A 14,793-nucleotide genomic window follows, 5' to 3' on the forward strand; every position below is an offset into this window, starting at 1 on the left:
CTGGACTTCCTGATGTCTGGATTTCTAGACTAGCGTCATGAGACTAACAGGACCTGACATGAACCACCTCGGAGGAAGAGTCCACTACGAGGGACTGGAGGGACTTTAACGGATCCATCCATCCACTGATGAGGAGCTGCATCAAATATCAATGTGAAGAATTCCCCAGACTGCGAGTAAAGTCAATTTTATCTGCAAAACACAATCAGCGAGTAGCAATAAGAGCCGTGCTGAAAAAGCCGAACACCTCAAGGTTAAAGCCCAAACAGAAAACAAGCAATCTGTTTTAAAAATCCACTAAACTCCTCTGTTCACTGAATAAATTAAAGCAGAGGCTGGAAGTGAGCCTGACTCCACGAATACAGGAGAAACATGGAAACAGAAGAAAAAGCTGCTTCACCTCAGCTGCTCTCCAGAGAGAGAATTATCTCAACCGTCCATCTCCGAAAAACTGCTGAAAACCTGCAGCGAGCGTTTGAAGACGAGGGATGAAAGTCTGTCCGCTGTCTGTCCTGTCCACACACACACACACACACACACACACACACACACAGATTGTACTGCGATAGTTGAGAGGACATCCATTGACATAGTGCATTTCCCAGATCCTTACCCATTAAAAATGAAAGCCTTACTCTAACCCACACCCTAAACCTCATAAGAACTGATATTGAAATATTGTGATAATTTCTGAAGATGGTTGGTTAAACACTGCTGCAAAAACAACTTCTTCTGGGGTGTGGAGCGAATTTTCATGGAAAAACAAAATATGTTTCTTTATTACACCTCAAAAGCAAACAAAGCAAAGATCCAGATAAAGCTCAGTGTTGGAGAAACTGGTGAAAACGTAAAATACTCACATATTTTGGAACTGTGTTATGATAATTCTCTGCTGGGCCATGGTGAGAAAAGAAATTAAAAACATCACAGGACTGAATCTTGACCATGACTTTTCAACGCTATATTTAGGCAATCTCCCTCAACAACTGAAGAGATCAGCCAAATACCTCTTGTCACTTCTCTCCCTGAGCTACGGAACACTCTCTGTCTATTCTCAGATGTCACCAAGTCGGAGGTTGAGAGGGTTCTGAAAAGCATGAGGACCTCTACATGCCCACTGGATCCTCTCCCAACACAGTTACTTAAATCAAACATCTCTGCCATCAGTCCATTAATCACTGTCATCATCAATCAGTCACTTCAATCCGGTCATGTTCCCCCACCTCTCAAAACTGCTGTTACACGCCCCCATTTAAAAAAGCCAACTCTCGACCAAAGCATTTTAGTCCATTATAGACCGGTATCAACCCTCCCGTTTATATCGAAGGTCCTGGAAAAAGTTGTTCATACCCAACTCCATAGTCATCTTCACTCCCATAATCTGTATGAAAAATTTCAGTCTGGATTCCGCCCATTTCACAGTACAGAGACGGCCCTGGTCCGCGTTATCAATGATTTACTGGTGACTGCTGACCGGGGCTCACCATCCCTCCTCCTCCTGTTAGATTTGTCGGCCGCTTTTGACACTGTTGATCACACCATCCTGCTCCATCGGCTCCGGACCACGGTCGGACTCTCTGGTAGCTGGTTCAAGTCATATCTCACTGACAGAACAGAGCATGTGGCCCTTGGACAATCAACATCATCACCACACACTGTCACCTGTGGAGTACCACAAGGGTCTGTCCTTGGTCCAACCCTGTTCACCATCTACATGCTCCCCCTAGGTCAGATAATTAACAAACACAAGGTTTCTTTTCACTGCTACGCCGATGACACACAGTTATATATGAAAATGGACTCCACACTCCCATCAGCTCTGCCAGCTACATTTCAAGCCTGCCTGAAGGAGATTAAGGCATGGATGGCAACCAACTTTCTCCAACTCAACAGCAATAAAACTGAAGCCATCATCACAGGCACTCCACATCAGACCCAGTCTCTCTCCCTCAATAGCATCCCCATTTTGGACCACAACATTCCCCTGTCCACCTCTGTTACCAACCTAGGAATTAGGTTGGACTCTCATCTCTCATTTGACGGCCACGTCCGCCACCTCTGCAAGGTCTCTTTCTTCCATCTCAAAAACATCTCCAAACTCCGTGCCTCCCTCTCCAAACCAGATGCTGAGAGGTTGGTCCATGCCTTTGTCTCCTCCAGGTTGGACTACTGCAATGCCCTCCTCGTCGGGATCCCTGGCAAGAGCCTCCAAAAACTCCAGTACATTCAGAACTGTGCTGCCCGGATCCTGACGAGGAGGCGCAAATATGATCACATCACTCCCGTCCTCAAATCACTCCACTGGTTACCCATACAATACAGAATACAATATAAACTCTGTCTCCTCACCCACCAGTGCATCCATGGAACTGCCCCTGCCTACCTCAGCGAATTACTCACCATCCATACCACCACGCGAAGCCTGCGCTCCTCCTCCTCCACCTACTGCCTTCACCAACCAAGAACGAAACTCTCCACCATGGGAGACAGGGCCTTTCAGGCAGTTGCCCCACGGCTCTGGAATGCCCTCCCAGGGATCCTGAGGGCTCCACAAAGGGTTGAGGTCTTTAAAAAAGGCCTTAAGACCTTATTCAAAAAGGCCTATTGAAGTCTTTCATTGACATTGTTGACATTGTTTTGAGGTTTAGATTTTTCTTGTATTGCATTTTAAACTGTTATTTGTTGTTGTTGTTTTAACTTTGTACTTTTGTAGCACTTTGAGATTTCATTGAAATGTAAAGTGCATTATAAATAAAATTTATTATTATCATTATTATTATTATTGTCAATACTTCTGGGCGGAGCAAAGAAAGCCATAACAAGAAACTGGCTGTTTGAGGATGTTCCCACTAAAACTGACTGGAAAGACATTATACTGGAAATTTACGAAAAGGGAAGACTAACTGTTTCACTAAGACTCACTTCAGAAAAATGAAAAAAAAAAAAAAAATGGATAAACTGGAACAAATATAATGGACCAAGGAACAAAGTAAAAAAAAAGTATGTTAATATGTAAATTGTAACGTGTAGGCTACCTTTTGTAATGCCACTCATGTAAACTTGAAGCTGTGCTGTCGGGGTCTGCCATTTTGTTTTTGTTTGTGATTATAAATTAAAAATCTGGCAAAATAAAGTATCAAAAAAAAAGTGATTACATGTGTTACTAATTTCCATTTCCAATGTGTTAAACAATCCCATCACAGTGAAGGGGTTTATCTAAACTTACCCTGAACATCAGTGTCCAGGAGGAGGTGGTTTTATCTACGGCCTGAGAAAGCAAATCTTCAAGACGGTAGCAAAACAGCTCAGCAGATGATTTAGACAAACTAATGCTGGGCGGACACTGTGCGATTTTATAAATCTGACTGTTGGGGAAATGCTCCCACTGCACGATTGGGTTCGTCGCTCGTACTCTATCTGACCCTGCGACATGCACTCATACTGTACGACTGCTGTCGGACGAGATTATTGACAACCACGGCGTCAGTCGGCGTGTGACGGCACGACGTGCTCGAGTGTAAACAACGAAAGACCAAGGTTCCGCATTCCTGTGACAACCACAGCGTGCATGACAAGACGGCGAGCAGGCAGCAAGTTGCTGCAGCTGTGTGCGCTGTCTTCTGTGCTGAAACTGAAAAAAAGAAAAGGATTTGGGTACGTGAATGGCTGAGGAGACGTGGTCGTTATGGGATGTCCATCCTTCTTCAGGAGCTTGAGCTTCATGTAAACTATATATTGTTTTACTGTAGCTATGATAGTTTCACGTTAGCATTAGCAATTAGCATTAGCGTTGCGCCGCACTGAGCGAGCCAATGTTGCTTTAAACACTATACTGCCCCGGCGAATTCCTCATCTGTAGCCGATAACGTTATGATGAATACAGTTAGCTCCACCGGTGTGTTCTGTGCAGGTGCGAACGTAGAATCGTGACGTAACGCCGCTCACACTGTACGAGCTCCGGCGAGAATTTCTGACATGCCATTAGTTTCATCGGGAGCATTATCGCAGCATTATCGTTAGAACGTAGCAGCAATTAATCCTTCCTCGTGAGTGTTCTCACACTGTACGGCTCACGACCTCCCGACCGGACGTCCCGACGCTACGATGTTGCCACGATGACGCAGCGTGGTCCGCGACGGCAAAACCGTGGTGAAATCCCCTCGAAATCGCAGTGTCCGCCCGGCATAAGGAGAATTTCCCCCAAGATGAAGTATTTTATTCCCTTGATGAACTTTCAGCTCCACCCTGGAGAAGGACTGCACTGACAGGATTACAGCCCTCAGTGAACACGTGATAACAAAGTATTTCCTCGCAGACAGACCAGATAGACTGGACCAGAACCACAGCAGACACGGTCCTGCAACATTGGTTGAGTCAGTTAAACCCGTAAGAGGGGAGCAGAATCTCAATACTGCCCCCAGTAACTCTAATGTAACGAATCTATCCTCCTATAACATGAACAGGAGGTTGAACTATGAGGAAGAGGACTCCCCTTCAGTCCACCTCCGAAGCCACCCAGCCTCTTGGACCTACGCAGAGATGTCCAGCTACTTCACAGAAAACTCAAAATAATAATTCAACTACGTCAATAACTCTACAGACAAATCCACATGGGAGCCACCGTCTGCTGCCGAGGCACAGAGAAGAGCCCTCAAAAATCTAAGCAGGAGAAAAGACATGATCAAAGACCGGCATGATTATCCAGAAGAGGCACAAACACAGCGAGATAATCTTCAGTACTATGTCCCTCTGCAGGTCCCTTCACAGCTGCTACTCAAGATCCCATCAAACCATCATCCAGTCCGCCGGCTGCTTCGCCTCACCGTGACCAGGAACGACTTCATTTCAATAATCCCTGGGATTGACGAGTGTGCAGCAGGTAGGAAGTCCTCACCAGCCTACACAGACATCTACATGGCGGCGTGGGAGCGCATGGCGCTAATGGAATGCCAGGGGCGCCCCCTCCTGGACATGACGGACCTGGACGATATATTTGGGGTTTGGAGCGACTCCTCAGAGAAATTCGAGGAATTCCTCCACATACTTAACAATCATTACCCAAATATACAATTAAACACAAGCAAACCCATGAAGCCGAGTTTCTTGACGCCACTGTTTTCTTTCATAATTGCAAAGAAAAAACTGAACAGTTGGAAACTAAAGTTTCCAAACAGACACTCAGTGCAGCAGATGAATGGTTTTTTCTGGTGAATCGTTCAAACTGTGATACAAGCACCAAACTGGGCACAAATACTCCACAGAGGTTACTCTTTTGAAAAAATGCGCTAGCCATCTGAAATCCAAGATGGCAGCCACTTTTCAAGATGGCCGTCTTAATCAATCGCGGAATATTACATTTTGCAGTAAAGATGCACAGACTTTGTATTCACAAAACTCAGCCAATACCCACACTGTAAGAAATGACTGTTAAATCTACATTAAAAAAATGATGTAAAATCCATACAGAATAATATTTTAAACCCAAAAACATATTTTTGTTTAAATGACATTGAACTTTTTTAACTATTAAACAGAATGTTATTGTTATAGTGTGATTATAATCCAATTTATTTGTTATTTGTTAAAACTACAGATACTGATAACAATAGAGAAATACTGTAATACTCAAGAATTTTCTCTTTGTTGATTTGACATGTAGATATTGTAAAAACTACAGCTTTAGTCAGTTTTTTTTAAATTACAGAAACTATGAGTTACTTTAGACGTTTATGCTCTACACTGCTGTACACAAGAAATGTTGGTGAAATTAACATTTAACATTTTGTAAAATCTTGACATAGAACAAATGTAATCAGAAAAACAATGACAGTGCATAATTTAAAGCACTATATTGTAGAAATATAATAAAAAAAAAATTGTACTTGAAACAAGACAATACAGGTAAAGCTACAATATGGCTTGGTTTACAGAACTGATAAAAACTTTATAACGTTAAAAAAAAAATGCATCTTCCAGATAAATACTGTGCATATCATGGATTAGTTAAAAATCAATGTAAACATGTTCAGAACAGCATGTTGAAAACTTTATGACACATCCAGATTGACAGCCCTTTATGTAACAAGGGGGAAAAAGTTATTTACATGTTTCTTTAACCAATTCACTTTTTTTTGTAATTTCTTTTAAAAAATGAGACGGTTTAGACTGGTTGAACAGGCAGCCAGTTTGGGCACGAGGCTAATAATTACTGGATGCTGTAAACGCCGTGTAGGAACCAGTCCAGCAGCACCGCTTGTGAACTCTCTGAACGCCACGTTACCGCGGGAGCATTTGGCGCGAGCAGACGGACAACTCGTGGGAACAAACGCAGGATGTTTAGCAGCGTGGAGCGGCAGCAGGCGACCAGGAGGCGCAGCCGGAGAGACGAGCAGTCAGAGCGCTGACCAAGAAACAAGTTCAGCACGTTGAGAGCGCGGTGAAAAGCCAACCGAGCCGCTTTTAAAGCGCTATGCTGCTTTTAAAACTCATTTCTACCGTGTACACAATGCCACAACCTCCTCACTGTGGAACCCTTGGTACAAGTTTAAAATGCACCATTTCACTGTGTTTCAAACAGCCAAAGAGCTCATACACCATTTAAAGAGCATATAGTTGAGCTCAGGGCTGTATGTGTCCTGTAGTGAGTGTAAAAATGTCTTCAGTAGAAAGGCTTTCTTTACTGCGCACATGTCACGCAAACATAGAGAATGTTCTGTGGAAATCAGAAGCGATATGGAGGGGAGCAGGTGTCTCGGTCTGCCAGCACTGTAACCTCATGTGAGGATGCTTCCCAGACCGCTGATACAATCGTTATTACAGTCAGAGTTGTGGAAGAAAACAGTGTCCCAACACAGCCAAGAAACAGACTCACAAGTTTAGTGACAGACACGATGGAAATTTATAAGTCAAACTAGTTCTTCATTGAAAATCCAGGTTGTCTGCAGTTAATTTTGTACCAGGATGCTTTTGAAATCGCCAGACTCTTGGATCTGCTAAGAAAAAACACGCAGTCCGAGCTGTTTATCTGTCCGTGGCACATTCAGCTGCTTCTGTGTGGTCAAAATACTGATTACGTGTCTGTGGAGTTGCTGTGCAGAGAGAAGGACCAAAACAGTTTGGATGTACCAAACTTTTCTCAGATGTGTTGAAGGACTTCAGAGATGTGGAGGATAATGGAATCTCTGTGGACTGTGGAACCATCAAGCAGGACTATCTTGCCTTGGGTCTGATGCACTCACAAAACCAGGTACTGTCAGTGAAGGGTCCAACTGGTCTGGCCAAGCCGTCCAGAACTGGAACTTCTTGAGGCTGCTGCCTGTTTTAAGTGGTGACAAAGTGCAAAGCCCTGAAGATGAGGCGTGGCGCTAACTCTGCAGCTTAAAGACAGTCGATCTGATATGTGCACAATGGATTTCTGTGTCACAGGTCGCATATCTTGACATCATAAGCAAGAATATCTGGAATCAAGGAAGTGTTTGTTCCGGGGGTGTAAATTCAGACAAAAACATCATTTTTTGACACTAGCCGGTGCTAATTTTGAAGTCTGGAACCCTTATAGGACTGTGGACGATGCGATTTGAGAGTAAGCACAGCTACTTTAAAGGTGCATTAAGGAGTTTTACAGCCTTAAAAATATGTATTTTCCACCATAAATATGTTACACATTTTTAATGATGTGTACAATGTGCCCTGACATATTCATTACCAGAACCTCTAACAGGCTAAACTGTCACTTGAAAGTCACAGTGCCGGTCCGGCTCCAGAATTTTTTTGGGAGAATTTGAAAGGAATGACGTAATGCGCGCTCCGGCTGGATAGGTTCCATTATGTCCGCCATTCCTCCGCCAGATGCTTAGTGAGCAACAACTGAGCAGGATCTTCCAGAAAGTCAGAACAGACTGGCTTCTAGCACTGCCACAGCTCCACACAGACTCCACCAGGGAGAAGACACTTAACTCTTACTTGAGCGCTACTAAACGAGCGAAGACGGAGTTCCCCTCTTCTGTGCACGCGAGACACAGCGACGAGTTTTTCACTAAGCTGTGTTACGCCCAAAGCCTGCAGGGGGCGCTGTTTCACATAAAGGAGGTGTTCGCGAGGGGAAAAAGCCGCTTCTGCGGCTTCTGCGATGATCACTCCCGCTGCATGTCACTTCCTAAACAATGTTCTGCGCATGCGCGGCTCGAGACAAGCGCGCGCACAGAGGCGGCGACTCCACATGGCACGTCATCACGCAAACGCGTTCCCACATTGATTGGCATTACGACTGCCCAATCTTAAGTTGGAACCATACAATTCTGATTGGTTCTAAGGATCCTCCAGTATACCTTTAAGTTGTCAAATTTACAGTTTATTCTGTAATTTGGTTTATACTTGTATTTTTTTTTACAATATTATTCAGACAACCACAGCTGCCAGTTTTTTTTTTTCATGAAAAAACAACGGGATTTTTTTTAACAGTGCAACAACCATTGACGATGATGATCCGGAGATCCTGGAGGAGTTTGTGGTGACAATGAATGAAGCCAGACGGGAAATGTTTGCAAAAAAGCAGAGACCTGACGAAGCCATTCCTCCAACTCCAGCAGCACTGCTGCAGCATGCCGAGCGTGCAGCTCATGAGCAGGTCGCGTATGGAATTAATCAACGTTGCACCAACCTGAAACAGAGTCCTGCTGACTGGGGTTGGACTAAGAAGGGTGGTCGGCGGCAGGTCTTCTGGACAAGACTTCCTCCCGTTACAGAAAGCTGCCAACAGCTGACCAAGAGTGGATGCAAGTCAGAATGCAACTGCTGCCGCTTTGGCCTGACTCACTGCGTTATGTAGCTGCAGATGTGAGGATTAGGCCACTTCTAGCTCATTTGGATTTTAAGCACAAAGATAATGAAGGACAAATAAGACTGTACACCTCATACTACACACTCTCATGTAGCAACTTCCAGGGCCAGTGTGTGTGTAGATTTGAACTTATGTATTAGCAAATTCATAGTTATTTACTAATTTGACTCTGGTTTGGACATGGAAATGATATTTGGCCGCTAAAATATACAGTTAGTTGTGCTAAGTGCACATAATATGGAAGTGAATGTTGTAGACGTGCACGTACCCCTCTAAAAACATTGGTTTTATATCATTGCATTGTACTCCAAACGGTTCCTGACAGGAATAAAAATGGAGGTAAAACTTGATCCTCCGGCTCCCCCTTGGCTCCCCGGGTTGGAGAGGGCCCTCTGCTGGTTCCATTCATTACCACCTTCAATAAACAGCTGCATGTCTTTGATAGGAGGGTTCAGGCCAGATTTAACCAACTGCAGGGGTCCTGCTCCCCCCTCCAAAATTAAAATGATTACTGCTCACAGGACAAACAAGAACCTAGGTGACATTCTGGTCCGTTCTCAGATCAAAGCCCTGAACAGAGCCACACCCCCTACCCTCATTCACACAGCTCCAACATACCTGCTCAAGCCCACTCGGGCGAAGAAGCTCCAACTAAAACCGGTTGACAAATAAAAGGAAAAAAATCTACTTTGTACAATAGATTGTGGCCACTGCAATAAAATACACATGGAAACAGACAATTCCATCAAGACCAGAATGTGACAACACTTCTATCTCATCCGAGCAGGCAAGGGAGTGGGCGTCCGACACTAACGTTTTCAAGAGGTCGGGGGCCATCTCATTGACTATAGGGTAATAGAACAGGAACCTAATTGGTCCACAGACCAGCGGAGAGACCAGGACAGACCTGGATCCAGAATCTGAAGACCATCTCACCTCTGGGCCTAAACGAGAAGAGAGACCTCCGGTTGTTCCCACGATCCATCACTGACCACTTTCCCAGCTCCGACCTTCCCTCCCCTCCTTATTTATTGGCAGTTTGTTTTGCTGTCGGTTGGTTCTCCAGCTTCCTGTCCAATCGTAATCAGTGTGTTCTGCCAAATGGTCTTAATTCTGAGTTCTTAAACATTGTAAATGGTGTACCGCAGGGTTCGGTTTTAGGGCCCAGCCTTTTTACTATTTATATGAACGACGTGGGCCATAATGTTAATGCTTCCATACATCTTTATGCTGACGACACAGTCATCTACTGCCAAGCAGCATCAGCTGCTCAGGTGTTTGCAGACCTGCAGTCGGCTTTTAACACTGTTCAGGAGCAACTACTGGACCTGGGGCTGCGTTTAAATGCAGGAAAGACTAAATGGATGTCAGTTTCCAACAAAATATAGCTCCTGTCTCTCTGCCCTGTATTTTCTCTGCTCAGACCCCAATTGCGTTTGTGACCATCTACAGATATTTAGACATGACAGTTGATGACAGTCTTCCTTTTAAAAGTCAAATTGGGCTGTTAATGAAGACGCTGAAGCTGCAGCTAAAGTCTGTTTTTCTTTCCAGTTGAGCTGGTTCTATTCCTGCCACGTCTCACTGAGGACAGTTTTCTACTTGAAAAGCAAAAAGACTTCAGTACCAAACCTTTAACATTCATCATTTCACCAAAACCAAGAAGCTTTTCCCAAAAAAACCCAGAAAACATCTGCAGTTTGCAAGATTTAAAACAACATCACAGAATGTAACTCTGAAATAATTGCACTGACTGTGCTGAGGAATTAAAAACATTACCAAGGCACTGTTAGAAATCAATAAAAGAAATTCTTGAATTTCTAATGAAAAACACACAAAATCGGCATTTTAATGATGAATCCTGGTTTATTCTGAATCTTTTAGCCTGAGCGGAGGAAATATTTTCTCCGTAAAGAGTTTCATGTTAAAAACACCCACAGTGTGGAATCAAACGTTTAAAAGTAGAGAAGCTGAAGGGAAGGCCGGGCTGCGTGTCCTTTAAGACCAAAACCAGCAAATTAACTGAAATAACTTCATCAACTCGAACGTTAATTCACTTATTCCTCTGATGTTCAGAAATTTCACTGAAATGTTGATATTTAAGCCTTAAACATTCGACTCTGCTGAGAAAGAAATAACTCTTCCTCCGATATGTATCTATAGCTCTATATGTGTATATCTATATTCTGCTCTGAGTCCTGGTTTTCATCAGCTTCCTGTTCAGGCTGAGCCTCTGAAGTTTTCTTCACAAACTGTTTTCAAAGACCTGAGCTGCTTCTAAATAAACGAGTCATGATGAAGAAGGAAGATTCTCCTCCTTCATCATGACTCTTGTTTCTTATTTAACCCTGTTCGTTAACTTTATTTATTTTTGCTCCTCTGAGGGTTTAATCCATCACATTTGTGTTGTTTAAAGTTTTGGATGTGGGTATTTAAGGTGACAAACTGAACGTCGGTGTTTTATCCTCGGTTTCTGGTGAAGCAGCTCCAGTGTTCTGTGATTGGTGATCAATATGAGGCTCCCTGGAGGTCTGTTACCCAGCTCCACCTGTCAGGACGTCACACACCTCTCCTCCTGTTTGACGGCTGTTATTTAAAAAAACAAAAACAACTAAATAACTGTAAATGAAGAGGACAGCTCTGTTCTGTTTTAATTCCCCTTTAATACTGAATTAAACCTGCTAAACTGCTAATTCCCAAAGAAAAGGATTGTTCCAGGTCAAACTGGTTTATTCTGAATTTAAAGCTGGATTAAATGATTCCTCCATCTTGTGAACTTTTTTTAAAATTCTATTTTGCATAAATTCCCGTCGTTCTGCTGGTTCTCCTGTTCTGTCGCTGTTGTGTTGATAATCTCTTTTTATTTGGCTCTACTCTTTATTCCAGAATAAATTCAGCTTCGATTCTTTTTCCTCCAGATGAACAAACTGCTGTCACTGTGAAGAAGCTCCGGCTGATTGGTTTGAGATGAAAATGCAGATTCCCACTGTTTTAAGTGATCATTTCTAGTTTTATTCATCCAGCTGTTTAATTCAGGATGGTTTTATTGAGTGAAATCATTCAGAAGGAGGAATAATGCTTCCCGCTCCTCCAGCTGATGGCCTGGGCTGAAGGAGGAGGACCGTCCTGAAGGACCAGCTGGAAGTGGGACAGACTGGAGAGTTAAAGAGGAAATGAGACTGGAGACGAAGGAGTTAAACGTGATGGAGTCAAAGAGCTGAGTGGAGACTGAGGAGGAGGAGGAGAGAGGAGGAGACATCAGGCCTGCTGCTTCAGGTGGATGAATGAAGCATGTCTGGTCCCTTCCTCTGCAGCTCTGGTCTTTGTCAGGTTTTATTCTTCCTCCTTCTCTCACTCCTTCCAACCGTCTCACAGTTTGACTTTTTAAATATTCCCAGGTTCTCCTCCCTTCAGATATTCTCAGATTAAACCTGTTTGACCGGGATGCTGATGAAGGAACAGCAGTGAGGAATCACGTTTCTGAGCAGATTGAGATGTTGTCTTCCTCTCAGAGGAGTTTCAGCGCTGCTCGCCTCTCGTTCCTCCTCTCGCTGCGCTCTGTGATGAATCTCATTCCTTCAGTAGATTCAGGAGCGCTCCGGTGTGCTCTGCTACCTGGAGGGGGAGTCTGGGAACATTAATCTGTCCAAAACTCAGCGATAACTGTTTCTCTTTTGGATTTCCAAAGGTAAAAACGTCTCTGCGCATCATTAAGTCCTGGCGGCCGGCGCAGGGAAACAGTCATTCTCCCTCTGAGAGGAAATGTGAAGCGTGGCGCGTTCCATCCATCACTGCTCTTCATTATTCTGAGCTGAGCGTTAACACGCCGGGGACGGGAAGCAGAGGATCAGGGCTTCACTCTTATCTTCAGCTGAAATTCACCGGATCAAATCATGACTAAAAAAGGATTAAAGACGATCATTGGATTAAAATATGTCGTTAAAACTTGTTCTGAGGCGTTACTGTCGCTGGATGTAACGATGAATTCAAACTGTAACTGAGTTCAGTCTTTTCTCAGAATACAGACGGTGTTTGATACATTTTTCCATAGTTTATAAATCATTACATTTAAAGCGATACTGCTGCTGGACGCCTCTGCTCTCTGCACTGCACCATGAACCCAGTGAGGATGGACCGAGTCAGATTTAAAGCCAACACCTGCCTCCTGCTGTTCCCATTCCAGACGAGCTGCAGGCGGGGCGGCAGCCATCGGCTCTCCATTACCGCTAATTGTGTTGGTTTAGTCCTAATTGGCCTGGAAAACAGGTTTTCTGCTCCCCGTGTCTCTCCAGCTCTCATTAATCCTGCCTGGTTTGTGTTTGCAGGAGTTTCCAGCTCAGCGCCGCCGTTTGCTCCTCCCTCAGCTGGTTAGTCTCAGAGCAGGAGACGAGACGACGAAGACAGGCTGAGAGCAGCTGTACTGTCCTCCGTCCGTCACCCGGGGACAAGAGGAAACGCCATAGAGAAAGCCGAGGCTGCTTGGTGGGTCTTCTGTCACTTCTTGTCAGCGAGCTTTCCAGCGGACGTAGCAGGAGGATGTGGAGTGCAATGCATTTTGGGTAGAAAACAAGGTCAACAGCTGGAGTCTGAAGAAACGGATGCTAAAAAGAAAGAGTTGGAAATGTCTGGAGGTCAAAAGAGGAAAGCAGTGCTGGTTCCAGGCCACAGCGCCTCCCGTCAGCCGCTGGTGGAACTGCAGGAGCTTGTTCTGATCCCAATGTGCAGAGTGAAGAAAAACCAAACCATGAAGGTCTGGAGTCCAGGACTGTCCCGGTTCCCGAGGCCCAGCCCCCCAGGCCCGGCCGAACAGTGATAAGATCCAATCTGACCCCCCAGCAACTCGCTTCGCATTGGTTTTCAGTTTCCTGCTCTGCAACCTCTGAAAGGAGGACTGGGCTCTGAGAGGGAGGGGTCCTCTGCTCCAGCTGACAGGGGTGGGTCATGACAGGGGTAGAACCTGAGGGGGGCGGGTCCTGACAGGGGTAGAACCTGAGGGGGGTGGGTCCTGACAGGGGTAGATCCATCCCTCCATTGATCCAGCCGACAGGGGTGGGTCCTGACAGGGGTAGAACCTGAGGGGGGCGGGTCCTGACAGGGGTAGAACCTGAGGGGGGCGGGTCCTGACAGGGGTAGAACCTGAGGGGGGCGGGTCCTGACAGGGGTAGAACCTGAGGGGGGCGGGTCCTGACAGGGGTAGAACCTGAGGGGGGCGGGTCCTGACAGGGGTAGATCCATCCCTCCATTGATCCAGTCTCCTTTCCTCTTCATGAAGACTCGCAGCTTCCTCCATCTCTTCTGTCTCAGACCAAACCAGAACCCTAGTGTCTCCAGAGAGTCCTGGACGGGCCTCGGGTCCTCCTCCCACTGGGACCTGCCTGGTGAACCTCTAAAGGGAGGAGACCAGCAGGATCCAGACCAGGTGAAGCTCCTCAGCGGCTCCTGTCAGGGTGGAGGAGGAGCAGCTCTGGAGGACCTCCTCCACCCTGAAGAGAAACCCACTCCAGAACCGAGAACTCGGATGTTCTAATCCAACCTCAAATCAGAGGAAGCAGCAGTTTATTGAATATTTAAAGTTTTTGTCACTTTTAAAATCTCTAGAAATATATTTTTGGAAACTTCACAGCAGGAGAAGTCCAGACCTTCCTTTATTTTCCAGTCCAGCGCTCCACAGGATCCATCAGGATTCAGAGGGTTTCTGTCAACTTTTCCCTGAACCAGGTTTTGATCTCACTTCACTTTGAACTCCAGCAGGAATTTTGAAAAGAGTCGGATCTAGAGGAGTCGCTCAAAAGAGTCTGCTTGTGAAATAAAGCCGTCACCATGAACACTGAAACCAGCATTCATTCATTCATTCATTCATTCATTCATTCTCCCTGCTGCCTGGCCTTCCTCAGGGTCTCGGGGAACTGGAGTCCACCTCAGCTTCATGGGAAACACACACCATTCAGTCATAC

Source organism: Salarias fasciatus, chromosome 17 (assembly GCF_902148845.1).
Source record: "Salarias fasciatus chromosome 17, fSalaFa1.1, whole genome shotgun sequence".
Taxonomy (NCBI): domain Eukaryota; kingdom Metazoa; phylum Chordata; class Actinopteri; order Blenniiformes; family Blenniidae; genus Salarias; species Salarias fasciatus.